Raw genomic sequence first — 15,547 nt, forward strand, 5'->3', positions numbered from 1 at the left:
GGTCTGATGAGACATCTATGATCCAGTAGCAGGAACTGGATATCGGTCTACAGAGGGAAGCTAAACCAAGTTTCCCCCTTCGCAGCTCACCATATCATCTCAAAAGCACGCTGCTTGAGATAAATTAATTCATGGTTTGAGCACCAGATTTTCCTGGTTTCAGTCTCAAACTATTTAATCCAATGACTAACATTCATTTGTTTGCACTGAATTCCAGCCAAACAAGTCACTTCTTATTTACTTCCATTGTGCAGACTTTTCTCTTTCCATTCACTTCCAACAAATATCAGTTGTACTAATGAACAAATAGATCCTTTTCTACTCAATTTCATTAAAGGTTATTAAGAGTGGTTGGGTGTTACTTGTACAGGGTGTTTAATTGTACTCAGGCGGTGACATTAATTGGAGACTCACCTGTGCTATACATAGCAGAAGTTTGAAACTTGGATTGCAGGATCTGTCTCTGTAAATAATAATGCTTGCATAAAGTGTATAAAGACTTGGTCACAGGTCTATCCTTCACTACCTGGCTAAATAAATTGTAACAGGCTGTGCATTTTATTATAATAGTCTTTATTATTGTCACAAGTAGGCTTGCATTAACATTTCAATGGCATTACTATAAGAACATAAGAACTAGGAACAGGAGTAGGCCATCTGGCCCCTCGAGCCTGCTCCGCCATTTAATGAGATCATGGCTGATCTTTGTGGACTCAGCTCCACTCTTCGGCCCGTACACCATGGGCGTCATTCTCCGACCCCCCGCCGGGTCGGAGAATGGCCGTTGGCCGCCGTGAATCCCGCCCCCGCCGAAGTCTCCGCTCCCGGAGATTGGGCGGGGGCGGGAATCCGGCCGCGCCGGTTGGCGGGACCCCCCGCTGGATTCTCCGGCCCGGATGGGCCGAAGTCCCGCCCAGGAATTGCCTGTCCCGCCGGCATAAATCAAACCTGGTATTTACCGGCGGGACCAGGCGGCGTGGGCGGGCTCCGGGGTCCTGGGGGGGGGCGCGGGGCGATCTGACCCCGGGGGGTGCCCCCACGGTGGCCTGGCCCGCGATCGGGGCCCACCGATCCGCGGGCGGGCCTGTGCCGTGGGGGCACTCTTTCCCTTCCGCCTCCGCCACGGCCTCCACCATGGCGGAGGCGGAAGTGACTCTCCCCACTGCGCATGCGCGGGAAACTGACAGCGGCCGCTGACGCTCCCGCGTATGCGCTGGGAAACTGACAGCGGCCGCTGACGCTCCCGCGCATGCGCCGCATTTCCGCGCCAGCTGGCGGGGCAACAAACGCCATTTCCGCCAGCTGGCGGGGCGGAAATCCCTCCGGCGTCGGCCTAGCCCCTCAATGTTGGGGCTAGGCCGCCAAAGATGCGGAGACTTCCGCACCTTTTTGCCGGCGCGATGCCCGTCTGATTTGCGCCGGCTTTGGCGCCAGTCGGCGGGCATCCCGCCGTTGGGGGAGAATTTCGCCCCATATCCCCGAATCCCTTTATTCTTTAGAAAGGTATCTATCTTTTTCTTAAAAACGTTTAAAGAAGGAGCCTCAACTGCTTCACTGGGCAAGGAATTCCAGAGATTCACAACCCTTTGGGTGAAGAAGTTCCTCCTACACTCCGTCCTAAATCTACTTCCCCTTATTTTGAGGTTATGCCCCCTAGTTCTGCTTTCCCCGACCAGTGGAAACAACCTGCCCGCATCTATCCTATCTATTCCCTTCATAATTTTATATGTTTCAATAAGATCCCCCCCGCATCCTTCTAAACTCCAATGAGTACAGTCCCAGTCTACTCAACCTCTCGTCATAATCTAATCCCCTCAACTCTGGGATCAACCTAGTGAATCTCCTCTGCACTCCCTCCAGTGCCAATATGTCCTTTCTCAGATAAGGAGACCAAAACTGAACACAATACTCCAGATGCGGCCTCACCAACACCCTATACAATTGCAGCATAACCTCCCTAGTCTTGAACGCCATCCCTCTAGCAACGAAAGACAAAACTCGATTAGCCTTCTTAATCACCTGTTGCACCTGCACACCAACATTTTGCGACTCGTGCATCAGCACACCCAGGTCCCTCTGCACAGCAGCATGTTTTAACATCTTACCGTTTAAATAATAATCCATTCTGCTGTTATTCCTCCCAAAATGGATAGCCTCACACTTGGCAACATTGAATTCCATCTGCCAGACCCTAGCCCATTCACCTAACCTATCCAAATCCTTCTGCAGACTTCCGGTATCCTCTGCACCTTTTGCTTTACCACTCATCTTCGTGTCGTCTGCAAACTTTGACACATTGCCCTTGGTCCCCAACTCCAAATCGTCTATGTAAATTGTGAACAACTGCGAGCCCAACACTGATCCTTGAGGGACCCCACTAGTTACAGGTTGCCAACCAGAGAAACACCCATTTATCCCCACTCTCTGCTTTCTGTTAATTAACCAATCCTCTACCCATGCTACCACTTTACCCTCAATGCCATGCATCTTTAGTTTATGCAGCAACCTTTTGTGTGGCACCTTGTCAAAAACTTCTGGAAATCCAGATATACCACATCCATTGGCTCCCTGTTATCTACTGCACTGGTAACGTCCTCAAAAAATTCTACCAAATTAGTCAGACACGACCTACCCTTTGTGAACCCATGCTGCGTCTGCCCAATGGGACAATTTCCCTCCAGGTGCCCCGCTATTTCCTCCTTAATGATAGATTCCAGCATTTTACCTACAACCGAAGTTAAGCTTACCGGCCTATAATTACCCGCTTTCTGCCAACCTCCTTTTTTAAACAGTGGTGTCACGTTTGCTACTTTCCAATCCTCTGGGACCACCCCAGAGTCTAGTGAATTTTGATAAATTATCACTAGTGCGTTTACAATTTCCCTAGCCATCTCTTTTAACACTCTGGGATGCATCCCATCAGGGCCAGGAGACTTGTCTACCTTTAGCCCCATTAGCTTGCCCAATACTGCCTCCTTAGTGATTACAATCATCTCAAGGTCCTCACCTATCATATCTTTATTTCCATCAGTCACTGGCATGTTATTTGTGTCCTCCACTGTGATCACTGACCCAAAAAACCTGTTCAGCTCCTCAGCCATTTCCCCGTCTCCTATTATTAAATCTCCCTTCTCATCTTCCAAAGGACCAATATTTACCTTAGCCACTCTTTTTTGTCTTATATATTTGTAGAAGCTTTTACTATCTGCTTTTATGTTCTGAGCCAGTTTACTTTCATAGTCTACCTTACTCTTCTTTACAGCTTTTTTAGTAGCTTTCTGTTGTCCCCTAAAGACTTCCCAGTCCTCTAGTCTCCGACTAATTTTTGCCACTTTGTATTTTTTTCCTTCAATTTGACACTCTCCCTCACCTCCTTAGATATCCAAAGTCGATTTTTCCCCTTTCTACAGTCTTTCTTTTTTGTCGGCATGAACCTTTTCTGAACACTGTGAAAGATCGCTCGGAAGGTTCTCCACTGTTCCTCAACTGCTTCACCATGAGGTCTTTTCTCCCAGTCTACCTTAGCTAGTTCTTCTCTCATCCCATTGTAATCGCCTTTGTTTAAGCACAAAACACTAGTGTTTGATTTTACCTTGTCATCCTCCAATTGTATTTTAAATTCCACCATATTGTGGTCGCTCCTTCCAAGAGGATCCCGAACTATGAGATCATTAATCAATCCTGCCTCATTATACAGGACCAGATCTAGGACCGCTTGTTCCCTTGTAGGTTCAATTACATACTGTTCCAGGAAATTATCCCGGGCACATTCTATAAACTCCTCCTCAAGGCTGCCTTTACCAACCTGGTTAAACTAATCGATATGCAGATCAAAATCTCCAATGATAACCGCTGTACCATTTCTACATGCATCCGTTATTTCTTTGCTTATTGCCTGCCCTACCATCCTGTTACTATTTGGTGGCCTATAGACTACTCCTATCAGTGACCGTTTTGCCTTACTATTCCTGATTTCCACCCAAATTGATTCAACCTTGTCCTCCATAGCACCAATATCATCCCTTACTATTGCCCGGATGTCATCCTTAAACAACAAAGCTACACCACCGCCCTTACCGTCCATTCTATCCTTTCGTATAGTCTGATACCCTTGGATATTTAACTCCCAGTCGTGACCATCTTTTAACCATTACTATTAACCATTACTATTAAAATCCCCCAGTCGCCACACTCCGGTGCCTTTTCGGAGGGCGAATTCAGAGGGCTGGATTCTCTCATCTTTGGGTTGTGGGGGTGAAACCTACGCAAACACGGGGAGGATGCGCAAACTCCGCAGGGACAGTGACCCAGAGCCGGGATCGAACCTGGGACCTCGGCGCCGTGAGGCAGCAGTGCTATCCACTGTGCCACCGTGCTGCCCTGCCAGGACTAATTCTGGCCCCTACAGGGGGTCAGAATGGTGCTGGAGCGGTTGGCGCCGCTCCAGTTGCCGATCCCGGTGCAAACTGGGCGCCGCGGGATCCATGCATGCGCAGTGGCGCCAGGGTCAACGCGCACAAGCACAGTGGCCTCTTTCAATGCGCCGGCCCCGACGCAACATGGCGCAGGGCTACAGGGGCCGATCGGTGGGCCCCGATCGTGGGCCAGGCCGCATCGGTGGACCTCCCTGGGGTTGGTGCCCACCCCACCCCCCCCACCGCCCCACAGGCCGTCACCCAACCCGTCCACGCTGAGTTCCCGCCGGCTCAGTGTGGACGGCGCCGGCAGGACTCAGCGTTTCCACGACGGCCGCTCGGCCCATCCCTGCCCGAGAATCGGCAGGACGGCCGTGCAGAGCGGCCCGCAACTGGCGCCGTGCCAAACACGGCGGCACCAATGGCGCCGATTCTCCACTCTGCAGAGAATCGCGTGCCGGCGTCGGGGCGGCGTGGCCCGGTCGTGGGGATTCTCCGGCCCGGCCACGGGCTGAGCGAATCTCGCCCATGATGTCTACATTACCTAACAGCACATCTTTCAGGACTTGTGGAAGGAAACCGGAGCACCCCAGAGAAAATCCATGCTTCACAGCGCCAGGGTCCCAGGTTCGATTCCCGGCTGGGGTCACTGTCTGTGCGGAGCCTGCACGTTCTCCCCGTGTCTGCGTCTGAAATGTATCTTTTGTTTCTATGTTTAACTGGTATTTGAAGCAATGTGGGTTTATTACTTAAGGACTGTGCTTATTGTCACATCATGACAGGCAAAGACTGCTCCTAGCTCACTGCTTGTGTACAGTACGTAGTAGTTGCACAGTAGAGCTTTAAGATGTGCTAAGACCCTATTGTTTAACAGAGCCTTTTACCAATGTTGTAAATTATGGATTCAACTGGCAATTTCTGAATTTCTCTGACAGAAAATCAAGAGGAAGAAACTGAATAAGTATTTGGCTGACAGTTTGGAATTTCAATCACATCGGGCATGATAGGTGTTCCTTTTCCCAGAATTGAGCTGCCTAGGGGTTCTTGTGGTGCAGTGGGTAGCATCCCTGCCTCTGAGACAGAAGCCCTGGGCTTTAGTCCCATCCTAGGACTTGATGATCAAGGAAGGTGCATTGTAAGGACCCTTCCTGTTGATTCCCTTTTATCTTGCTTCTTTATTTTTGCTGTTATCATTCTGATCCATGGATGCTCAATGGACATATAACTTTAAGTCGAGCAGGGGAAATGAAGAACTCAAAGTTACAATTTAGTACACAGCGCTAGCTTTGGACAGCAGAACTCAGACTTTCTACCGAGAGATTGGTGGGACTCAGTTCGATGGGTTGGCCTGTGGCCAAAGAATTGGCCAACAGGCCATTTTCTGCCCGGCAACAGGCAGTAATTGGGTTCTGCCTGAGTGGGACGATTTTCAGAGATCCAGAGCAAAGGCAGTTGGAGCCCTGAATACTCAGAGGGATGGACCTGCTCTCTCTCTCTTTCTCTCTCTTTCTCTTTCTCTCTCCCTCATGTTTCCTCCAGAATAGCTGCTATATTTCTGAAGCTCCAGATACCTGAATTAATCTACAGTAAAAACCATTGCAGACCGGAAATCAAAATCTTAAAATGAAAGCCTTGAAAGAAGGTGTACTAGAAACAACCATCAGAAACAAAGACTCTTGTCTTTTTACATTATTTATTATTTTACACCCCTCTTCTCCCCTCTGTGTTTGTCTGTCTTGTGTGTGTGTAGAGGGTGGGGTGAGTTTAAGTGGGGGTTAGGAACTAGATAAGAGTTAACCTGTTGTATTCGCTACATACTTAATTTACTGTTATTAATAATCTTAATTGTGTTTAAAGTTACAAACCTAGTGACTGTAGTTATTGGGCAGCTAAGGGTCAAAGACCCTTACAAAGGCGTTTTTCTAAGAAATATTTACTAATTTCAATTGTGTTGCGACTCTGGGTCAAGTGGGGCTGGAATGGATTTGACTGTCTACTAGCCTAGGGGATCATAACAGCATTCAAAGTGGGGCCAAACAGGCCAAGTATCAATCTGTAAATCTTTCCAACGCATGCCACTGGCAGGCGGTAAGAGTGGGAGAGATCCCTGGTCAGCCATGTGATGGAATGAAATTGGGGCAACTACAATAGAATTCCTACAGTGCAGAAGGAGATAATTCATAGAATCACAGAATTTACAGGGCAGAAGGAGGCCATTCGGCTTATCGAGTCTGCACCGGCCCTTGGAAAGACCACCCTACTTAAGCCCATACCTCCACCCTGTTCCCATAACCCAGTAACCCCACCTAACCTTTTGGACAGTAAGGGGCAATTTATCATTGCAAATCCACCTAACCCGCACATCTTTGGACTGTGGGAGGAAACCAGAGCACCCGAAGGAAACAGACATGGGGAGAACGTGCAGACTCCGCACAGACAGTGACCTAGACCAGATTTCAACCCTGGTACCCTGGCGCTGTGAAGGAGAAATGCTAACCACTGTGCCACATCACTGTTCATATCTCCAGACTACAACACGCACGGAAAGGTGTATGTTGCCACACCAACTCTGACTTCTTGGGGGGCCAGTTGAAGGGACAGCCGGTGTGTATCAGGCTGGTGCCCATAGCACAGGTTTCGATCCCAGTTCTGGCTGGCATGGCCTCGGATCCTGCCTCCTTGCCCTACCTTTGGTGGAGATCATGGCACTGTGGGTTGGGCCTGCCGTTGGGAGAAGAAGGAGATGAATTGGGCTGTCTAAAGCAGTTTTCCAGGCTTGTGCAATGATTCACCCGGAAGAACTGAAGGACTTTCGGCACATGGTCTGAACTCGCCTGCTTTCCACTTGCTCTGTGAAGTGATAAACAGGCGCGATGCAGAATCTCTACCCCATGCTGCTGTCTCTTCCTTCTAATTGCAGTCACACAGAGGCTAAACCTTCAGTTCCAAATAGTTCTGATATGCTCAAAAAGAAGACCGACAATATTGGCAGTGCAAACTGAAATAACTAATGCACACTGCTCAGTGGGGAAGCCATTCATTCGTTGCACCACTCTTCCTTCCATGATCCTTTTCTAAATAAACTGGTTGATGATAACCGGTGCATGTCGTTTATATGTGGCTTACATCCATGTAGAGGCCAAATAAATTCACACCTGGCTTGGTCATGCAATACGTGCTTATTACTTTCAAGATGTGGAGATGCCGGCGTTGGACTGGGGTGAGCACAGTAAGAAGTCTTACAACACCAGGTTAAACTCAGGTGAGGAAGGAGCAGTGCTCCGAAAGCTAGTGATTTGAAACAAACCTGTTGGACTTTAACCTGATGTTGTAAGACTTCTTACTATTACTTTCAAGGTATTCTTGCTTCAATTCTCCTTTCTGAAGTTCATTTTATGCACCTGTCAATTTTCAAATAATGCCTGCAGGAAACACTTAGCTCTGAAGGTTAATCAGAAATCCTAATGGGCCTAGTTTGAATAAGTCTAGTGTCCATATTTGTAGAACACTTGTAAAGAACTTCATTGGTCCCCTGTCCTTTCCAAACGTTGCATTAAAAAATACTGATTCTTATTGATGAATGCCCATGTCCTCAGCGCGCCCCCCCCAACCCGCCGCATTCTCCTCCAGCTCTTCAAGCTCTCTGCTCTTTTCACTGTCGTTTGCAGCTGCTCCCTCCCCCCCCCCCCCCCGGCCCCATTTAATTGCCGGAGCTTTCAACCTCCTGACTCAGTATTCAGAAACCCGCCCTGAATCTGTTCCTGCTTCTCCCCGAATCCCCCTTCAAATCTGCCACTTCAACCTACTCTATTGCCACTTCGCCAGCTTTTCTCCTGGTTCTGCCCTTCCTCATGACAGTGAAGTGCCTGATGTTAAATGCGCGATGCAAATGGGACTGCTGCTGTCCGATGTGCACAATACCCCACTTGCCTGGTTGGGGGGATAGGCTGAAAACAATCTCATCCTGGTCCTCAAAGTTCCACTCCACTCAAATCTGGCAAAGTTTGTTTCTCCACTGACACATCCCTTACATGGTTTTGCTGATCTTGGCCCCGCACGCTCTTCTTAAAACCCCTCCAGCTTCTAATATAATAATCTTTATTGTCACAAGTAGGCTTACATTAACACTGCAATGAATTTACTATGAAAATCCCCTAGTCGACACACTCCGGCGCATGTCCAGGCACACAGAGGGAGAATTCAGAATGTCCAAATTACCTATCAGCACGTCATTCGGGACTTGTGGGAGGAAACCGGAGCACCCGGAGGAAACCCACGCAGACACGAGGAGAAGGTGCAGACTCCGCACAGACAGTGACCCAAGCCGAGAATTGGACCTGGGATCCTGGAGCTGTGAGGCAACGGTGCTAACCACTGTGCTACCATGCTTACTGCCTCGTTGAACCCTGAGAGCTCCCCAGGTGGGAAATCGCAGGTCTCGGCGTGTGTAGTGTGCCGAAATGTTGTGACAGGAGACTCTCAAACCAAAACATTATTCCTTTCATGCCGTCACCGAGAAAATGTAGTTAATAATTTAACCATCGCGTAAGGAAGAGCAAATAGCTGGGGTTTAATGGCTACGGTGTGATTTATTTCTGTTTCTAATTAGCTACTCAATCCCGACTAACAAGTCAACTGGGAGAGAAAGCTCATTTAATCTGCTCCTTGTTTCTGACATTAACTCAGGAAGGCAGCAACTGAGTAAGAGCAGCAAGTTTCAACTGGGATGAGACGGATCTCCAGTGAGAGAATCGAGAGCACAAGCGGAACCGGAGATTTAGATAAACAGCACGCACACGTGATTCTCCCCCCGCCCCATTCAGGGGCTGGTTAGCTCAGTTAGCTGGATGGTTTGTGATGCTGAGAGAGGCCAGCAGCGCGGGTTCAATTCCTGTACCGGCTGACGTTATTCATGAAGGCTCTGCTTTATCAGCTCTCTCAGCCTTGCCCCTCACCTGAGGTGTCAGATTAAATCACCACCAGTCAGCTCTCTCCCTTGCGGACTAATAATGACTTTCATTACACCCCGACACACTTGGGAAATGCAGGTTTCATTGGAGAAGGCAAATTATTGTGGATGCTGGAATCTGAAACTAAAAGAGAAATTGCTGGGAAATCTCAGCAGCTCTGGCAGCATCTGTAAGGAGAAAAAAGAGCTAACGTGTTGAGTCCAGATGACCCTTTGTCAAAGCTAAAAGGCAGAGAAAGTGGGAGATATTTATACTGTAGGGTAAGGGACTGAAAGACGAGTCACAGCCACAGAAACCATGGGGAAAGAGTGTTAATGGTAGTCCCCAGAGAGAATAAAAGATGTGAAAGCCAAAAAGCAGAGAAACTAAGATCAGAGGATAAGCTGATGTAGATGTGGGGTGAGGGGGGGGGCATGGGTGGGAGAGAAGAAGGGGGAAGGGAAAGGTAAAGAAAGGGGGAATAATATAGGGGGAAAGAGTGGGCGGAGGAAATATAGAAATAAAGACAAGAAAGAAATAAAAGGTAAAAGACAGTTACAATGAAATGGAATGAAAACAAAGGGGTCGAGGTGGGGTGGAGCTAATCAGCTGAAGTTGTTGAATTTGATGTTGAGACCGGAAGGTGTGCCGAACCAGAAGATGAGATTCTGTTCTTCCAGTTTGCGTTGAGCTTCACTGGAACATTGCAGCAGGCCAAGGACAAACATGTGGGCATGGGAGCAGGGTCTTGTGTTAAAATGGTAAGCAACCTGAAGGTTAGGGTCCTGACTGTGCACAAATCAAAGGGCTATTTTTGTGCAGTTTCACTTCTCTGTGAGTCATGGGACCAACTCAGATATCAACTTGGGAACATTTTTTGTGGGTTAATCGCTGGGGAGCAATCACAAGCAAGAATGCTACCTGATGTTTTCTTCCTTGGCTCAGAAACTTTGTGAATATATTGTCCCCAACCAATGCTGTACCTGAGAACCAACAATATAGTGAGAGGCTGGATTTCATGGTCAGTGGAAAAGCAATGGTGCTCGTCACTGACTTCCAATAAAACTGCTCCCATCCCTGCAGCGTAGATTTCCTCTTTCCTTGACTGCAGTTTAAAACTGATATCAAGCCAAAGAGAGCTCCAGCCAAGATATCAGCAGCCAGGCTGAGCACCCAATCACAATTAATTATTCCCACAGACAGCGATAAAGGAAGTACTGAATTCTTTGAAGTTCGAATTTAAGTTCAAAAATAGAAAAATAAATGATTATGTTAAGATCAAGATAGAAGCTAAAATATTTGAAACAAAGATTTAAAATGTGAAATTAGTTGGACATTTTTTATTATGGATAATTATAGATAAATTTGCTTTTTTAATAATAGAAAATAAATTTTAGGGACCAGTGAAGGTTTTTTTTTCGCAATAATTTTTAAATCAGTGTGCTATTAAAAAGCTAGCTACTTCTCATTCAACAGTAACCTTTTCATGGTGTAGTAGCATAAAAGCGGAGGTTTTCATCAATTCACAGACTGCATTGATTATTTGAATGGAAAGAATGTGCAAGGGTGTGGGGAATAGGTAGTAGAATGGCATTTGGAGAGCCGGTGCAGACCGATTACTGACCTGACCTAATTTACGCCGTAACAATTGGGTGGTTTTGCTTGGGGATTACATTCTGTTTCCCCCCCTTTTTAAAATAAATGTAGAGTACCCAATTAATTTCTTCCAATTAAGGGGCAATTTAGCGTGGCCAATCCACCTAGCCTGCACATCTTTGGGTTGTGGAGGCGAAACCTACGCAAACACGGGGAGAATGTGCAAACTCCACACGGACAGTGACCCAGAGCCGGGATCGAACCTGGAACCTCGGCGCCGTGAGGCAACAGGGCTAACCCACTGCACCACCGTGCTGCCCGGAGATTACATTCTGAAGAACCTTAAGAGCACACCCACTGACAGCAATTTCTGGATTTCCCTATTGTTCCATACATGTGTGAACTCCCAAATTCACTGTCAGTTTCAGCTGACCAATGATTGTGACACTAAAATTTTTGGTCATCATTACCATTGCAAAATACAGGTCATAATGTAAACAAAGAACAATACAGCACAGGAACAGGCCCTTCAGCCCTCTAAGCCTGCACCGACCATGGTACCTGCATAAACTAAAACCGTCTGCACTTACGGAGCCCATATCCTTCCATTCACACCCTATTCATATATTTGTCTAGATGCTCCTTAAATGCCACTATCGTGCCTGCTCCCACCACCTCCCCAGGCAGCGCGTTCAATATATTTACCACCCTCTGTGTAAAGAAATGTGCCTCGCACATCTGTTCTAAACTTTTCCCCATGCACTTTAAACCTATGTCCCCTAGTACTTGACTCTCCTACCCTAGGAAAGAGCATCTGACTATCCACTCTGTCTATGCCCCTCATAATCTTGTAGACCTCTATCAGGTCGCCTCTCAACCTCCGTTGTTCCAGTGAGAACAGACTGAGTTTATCTAATCTCTTCTCATAGCTAATGCCCTCCATACGAGGCATCCTATTAAACCGCTTCTGTACCCTCGCCAAAGCATCCACATCCTTCTGGTAATGTGGCGACCAGAATTGTATACAATATTCCGAATGAGGCCTAACTAATATCCTGTACAGCTGCAACATGACTTGCCAATTTTTATATTCAATGCCCCGCCCGATGAATGCCAGCATGTGATTGAAGGATTGAGCAAGAGACCTTTTAGGCACCAATTGATTCTTAAGGGAGCTACATTCTGAATTAGAGGCTACTTAATTATAACGTGGAATTCCTGTTCTACAGGCTGAATTTTCACTCCCAAGTTGGGAGAGTGGAGTCGGGAAAATTCTCAACTCCCCAAAACCCGACTCGGGAGAAAGTGGTGTGGACATTCGGATTTTTGTTTTGGGATGAGGTGGGGGGAGATGGCTCTGCTGGACCCCGAAAAGAGTGTGGAAGCAGCCTTGGGGCTGACTGCTAGTCGCGGAGCCAGGTTCTTTAAAAGATCCACCTCAGCAACCCAGGAACGTCATCCTAACTATAAAAAAAGCAACAAGACCAAAAACCACCCTCAAACCCTCATCCATCCCTCAACCCTCACACTCTACCCATGCTGTATCCATTACAACCCATGTCGCGTCCTGCGCCCATCCATCCCTGTGGCCGCACCTACTCTTCATTCCAACCATTGTTCCTCTATCCATCCCCATGGCCTTTCATACCCTGCATGCCAACCTATACTCCATAACCCACCTGCCATGGTCCTTTACAGCCTCAATGCCAACTAAGTTCCAACCCAGATCAACCTATGCCCCAGCAGACTTTGCCCTTACATCTTCATGCCAACTCACCCAGTCTCCACTATGGGCAGACCTCAGAAGCCATGGTGAGATGCAATAAAATAAAATTCTGTGCCTATTGATGACTTTGTTATTTAAAAAAAACTCTAGTTCATAAAAAAATATTCAATGCATTTGAATTCCTTCAAGCAATGAAAACAAACATTTGTATTCATAACCCCACATCATAGACTTTATAACCACTTGCCTGTAAAAAGGAGGAGGGTGACTTCCCTGTGAATGGTGGAAGGGGAACTTGCCTGTGAAGGGCAGTGGGGTCTTGGCTGTGAGGGGGAGAATGCCCATGATACTGCCACGGTGTTGCTGGAGGAGGGACGCGAGCCCCAATACTTGTGCGGTTTGGAGCTGGAGGGAACAGCCCCTGATACCTCTGTTGGGGGGGGGCATGGCATTTACACCAAGGCTTGTCAGGGGGGTACTCCATATACATAGAGGTGAGTTAGAGGAGTTTAACTTCAGCGCCCTTTAAAGATGGCGCCTTGCTCTCTGTGGAGCCGGCCTTGCCCACTCTATCAGGCCCCGCCTGCCTGACTGACAGTGTGAACTATACCCCCAGATTTTCTTTTGTTAAAGCGGCTAGAGATCTGGTTTGATAAATCAGCTGTGTATCTGGAGAGATGCCGGTTTTCAGTCAGTCCCTGACACAATGACAAATTACAGGAAAATTCACCTAGTGTAGTAGAAAACATTTACATCACCAAAACAGACCAATTAACCCAGTAGATCTAAGGCAATGTTTATGCCCCCCTCAAGCCTCCTCCCATCCTTCTTCATCTATCCTCATCCTTCTATTCCACCTCTCTCCTCTGTTTATCTAGTTTGCCTTTTGATGCATCTGTGCCTTTGGCTATCTATTACTCTTTTTAAGAGTGAATTCCACACTCTCACTACTCTCTGGTGAATTCTCTGCCTGATTTATTAATGACTGTGCTGTAGCAGTGATCCCTAGATTTGGCCTCACAGAGGTGAGGAGGAATTTCTTCAGCCAGAGGATGGTGAATCTGTGTGTGGTGAATGTATTCGCCTAAGTATGAACTGTCTGTATAGTGCTGTGACCGATGACCTGGAAATGATGATACGGTCTACTTCCAGGTACTGTACTGGGACCCTGGTGGGCTCCGCCTCTGGCTCCGCCCTCACCGGGACGATATATAGACCGGCCGGCCACCTGTGGGTGGCACTCATTTGTACAGCCGACACTGGCAGGCGAGTTCATGGATAATAAAGCCTAATGTTCACTCGTTCTCACGGTCTCACAGTGAACTGACGGTATAACACTGTGGAACTCTTTGCCGCAGAAGGCTGTGGAGGCCAAATCACTGCGTGTCTTTAAGGCAGAGATAGATAGGTTCTTGATTAATAAGGGGATAAGGGGCTATGGGGAAAAGGGAGGAGAATGGGGATGAGAAAAATATCAGGCATGACTGAATGGCGGAGCAGACTCGATGGACCGAGTGGCCTAATTCTCCTCTTATGTCTTATGGTCAGTGGAATCTTCTTCTCCATGGGTGTCTAATCAAACATGATGATAATCTTAGAGGCCCCCTCCATCAGGTCACTCTCAGTCTTCTGGAGAGAAAGAGAGAGAAGGCTCACAGCCTTTTCCATCTTTCCTGATAGGTATAACCTCTCAGTTCTTACTGGGTTGAATGACTTTTATTGTGAATGAGAGCAGCATTTCACCCTGCCCTGTGTGTCGTGCACACGCTCCTGTGAGCCAGGTGTTTGTTAACTTCAATCCAAACTGAAACACGTTTGAAATGGATGAGTTAGTGGCCGCTCCTCGCTGTAAGCCCTTGTCTGCAGAGGATACGCTTCAGGGCAACACAGCTCATTTTGGCGTGGTTATTAAAGATATTTTAAGAGGGCTGCAGCCCTCTTAGCTCAGGGCGTAAAGTCTCTGGAGTCAGGGAGGGGGATTAATGTCAAATAAACAAAGTGTGAGTGACTGGAGAGGCTACAATTATGAAATAACTGCAGCCAAACAAACCTGACCGAAGTGTGAAACAAATTTAAGGTGACGTTAATTGATTCCCCTTGTCTGAATTTTCATTGTAGCTGTCACATACATAACACCAAGGTGTGTTGAACGGCTGGAATATTGCAGAGTTTTGAATTGTTTTGACGTGAGAGCTGCCGCCAGGAATGATCAGATGAAATATATGACGGACAGGGACCAGAATAAGAAATAGCAAAGAAAATGAGCCGACTCATTGCCACGGGTTCTGTTTCGGGACGAGGGTCATGTATCTCACTGCTGCCACCATCCGGAACACTCAGCAGGTCTGCATTCCTGGGTGATGTACTTTGCATCGTGCTTGGAAGCTGGTTTGGAAATGAGACTGCCAACTCTCCAGGATTGTCCTGGACTCTCCCGGAATTGAACATTGACCTCCAACCCAATACTCTTGGGATCGGCCTGGAAGGAAAATCATGGGGGCGATTTTTTTTTCATTTTCTTTGAGCAATTTTGTTTATTAATCATTAAAAAAATTGGAGATAGGGAATAAACTGGCCGATTTTACTCCCTTGTTTCCTACCTGTATCTATCCTAGCAAATCCTATTAACATAATATCATCTAATCAGGTAGTTAAGCATCTGTTTGTTTTGCAGTTGGCAAGGTAAGGAGGGGAGGTGCAAGGTGGTCATGTCAGGTGACCAATGCTGGGTCCGTATGGCTGGGGTCGAACGATGAAAACTCCCACAATATGTCCAGCCAGAGTTGGAACTCAATTGGGACATAGGGCATTTGAGGTAATTCCAAATCATTGTTATTCCAAACCATTGCAACAAGCAGAGA

General features: G+C 47.3%; 1 protein-coding gene across 1 annotated transcript in view; it reads left to right on the plus strand.

Moving 5' to 3' along the window:
• nox5 (NADPH oxidase, EF-hand calcium binding domain 5) overlaps positions 1-15,547 on the plus strand; it is a 138,910-nt gene that overhangs the window by 840 nt on the left and 122,523 nt on the right. The window lies entirely within an intron of this gene.

Source organism: Scyliorhinus torazame, chromosome 12, assembly GCF_047496885.1.
Source record: "Scyliorhinus torazame isolate Kashiwa2021f chromosome 12, sScyTor2.1, whole genome shotgun sequence".
NCBI classification, from domain to species: domain Eukaryota; kingdom Metazoa; phylum Chordata; class Chondrichthyes; order Carcharhiniformes; family Scyliorhinidae; genus Scyliorhinus; species Scyliorhinus torazame.